This window comes from Apis dorsata, unplaced genomic scaffold, assembly GCF_000469605.1.
Source record: "Apis dorsata unplaced genomic scaffold, Apis dorsata 1.3 scaffold_143, whole genome shotgun sequence".
Classification (NCBI taxonomy): Eukaryota; Metazoa; Arthropoda; class Insecta; order Hymenoptera; family Apidae; genus Apis; species Apis dorsata.
In genome coordinates this window covers 22,052-24,479 of record NW_006263434.1, presented here as the reverse complement: position 1 = coordinate 24,479, position 2,428 = coordinate 22,052, and positions in this window count along the sequence as shown.

The window sequence follows — 2,428 nt, the reverse complement described above, 5'->3', positions numbered from 1 at the left end:
AGGAAAAAAAAAAAAAAAAAGAAAAAAAAAGAAAAAAAAGAAGAAAAAAGAAAAAAAAACACGTTTCGCTTGATATTGCGAATAATCATATTATCAGATAATTTGTATTATTCTTTCGCTCCTCGATTCGCCATTCATTTCGATCGAATCGAAGATGATTAAGGGAGGATTAAACGAAATACGCGTCTTTTCCCCCTAGATAATTGATGAACTTGAGAAGGTGCGTACTAATATTTTTCTATAAGTCTGTAGAATACGAGAATTAAAGTGCGATTTAAAAAAAAAAAAAAAGATTCGTTCTTTTGTAAGTAAGTCGTAACGCGTATTTAATACGCGTGTCGTTATCTATTTAATGATGATATTCGCTAGAGGTGCTGATAACGATCAATATTCACATCATAAATTATATATATTATATAATAAAAAGTTGAACAGACAGATCAGATATAATAAAGATTAATATCATCATCCAATTACTATCGAATATATAATTTTGTATAAACTATATATAAGTAATTCTTGAACGAATCGAATTAAATATTTTTCTTAGAGATCTACATTTTTGATATTTGATATACAAATGATAAAAATCATTGTACATAAACGAAAATATTTTCGAACAGATTTACAATCAAAATTTAATATCCTATTTCTGAATTTGAATTCGTAAAATTCATCGCGCGATTAACTATCGTGCAAAGACATATATTTTATTCCTTAAGCTTTGTACTTTTTCACATTTTTCAGAAAACGTTCTTTTTTTTTTTTTGTATTTGTATCTTCGCATAAAATTATATTTGTATAAAAAATAAAATTAAAAATGTCTTATTCATATGTAGCAAATAAAAAACTTGTTTCAAACTTACACTTTACCTCGTCTTTGCCGCTTTTCAACAAAACTCGCATCTAGTTTCGCGGGTATCTTCAATATTATCGTGTATTGCTAAACGCAACGATAATATAATAAACTTAAGCTAGCAGCACCTCTAGAATTAGCTTTAAAGAGGCTGAAAATAACAGCTGAAAATAACAGGCTGAAAAATATTTTGCGAAGAAAATTTGAAACAGTTGAGCTCGAATCTTTCTCTCTCCTTTTTTTTTGTCCTCCTTTGTTTCATATTTCGAGATATTTATATTATTATACGCGAGTAATATAATTACAAAAATTTCAATATGATTTAGCGTATGCCTGTCGATACATCTCCAATGTAATATCTTAAAAAAGAAAATCGATTCGATCGCATAGAAAGATATTTAATATCCAGTGAACAAGATCCCGCATTCATCGAGCTTGAAATATCATATACACGAATAATACACATATATTCGAAAAGCTGTTTTACAAAAAGAGCTATTCGTTTTAAAAGCATTTGTCCAAGAATAAAAAATAAAATTCCCTAGATTCACTTTTTCTTCGATTCGTGTGTCGATACTTATTACATATACACATGTGTTAAGAAATAATTGTTAAAATGAATGTAGAGATTGGACAGTTGGTGGAAGAGTACTTCTAACGAAAGGAAGAAAAGGATCGAGTCGATTGATCGAAAGATTGCGTTTCTTTTTATTTAACATCGAATCAATGCCAATAAATATATTTACAGAACCTTGACCTATCTCCACGGAATCAACGGATTTTATTCTCTTCCTGCGTTCTTTTATTTTCCAAAGCGAAAATGATCGAAGACAATTAGAGTTCGTATTCCATCATACTTCTCTCGTGTATTCGCTAGCTCGAATGAGAGAGAATATATTCGTGTGTAGAAGAAGGGCGGTAAATATAATTAATTACAATTTATTCATATACAAAAAGAAATGAAATGCTAATTAATTTTGTAAAAAAATACAATCATCTCATCGATGAGAAAATAATTTATAAACATGTTTATATCTACGTGTTTATACGTTAATATTAAATACTATATTATTATCTCTTATATGCTATCACAAACTACTGACTATTCCTTTATACATCTTGTTCGATCTTAATACTTTGTATAATTAGATTAAAAAAAAAAAAAAAAAAATAATTTAATTGCATAAATGAAAGATTGAAACCAAATTAGTCGTTTTTCTTTTTTTTTTTTTTTTTTTTTTTTTTTCTTTTTCTTTATTCACTACGATAATTTACATATTTCGACTTCTTCTTCGTACTAGTAAAATGTCGATTATCGATTAATCGTTAAAATATTTGTCGTAATATAAAAATTATTGAACGAAAGATGATATCTTCTTTCGAGAGAGAAAGAATGGCGAATATAAATTCTCGAAAAGAATCGAAACATCGCGTATTAACATATATAAAATTCAAAAATTCTTTGAATATTGTACGACGAAGAACGAAATCTCGGGAAGAAATGTATACTCTTCAAATATTTATTCTAAGAGGAATACGAAATTCAACATATCCAAGAATATATTTCCGCGT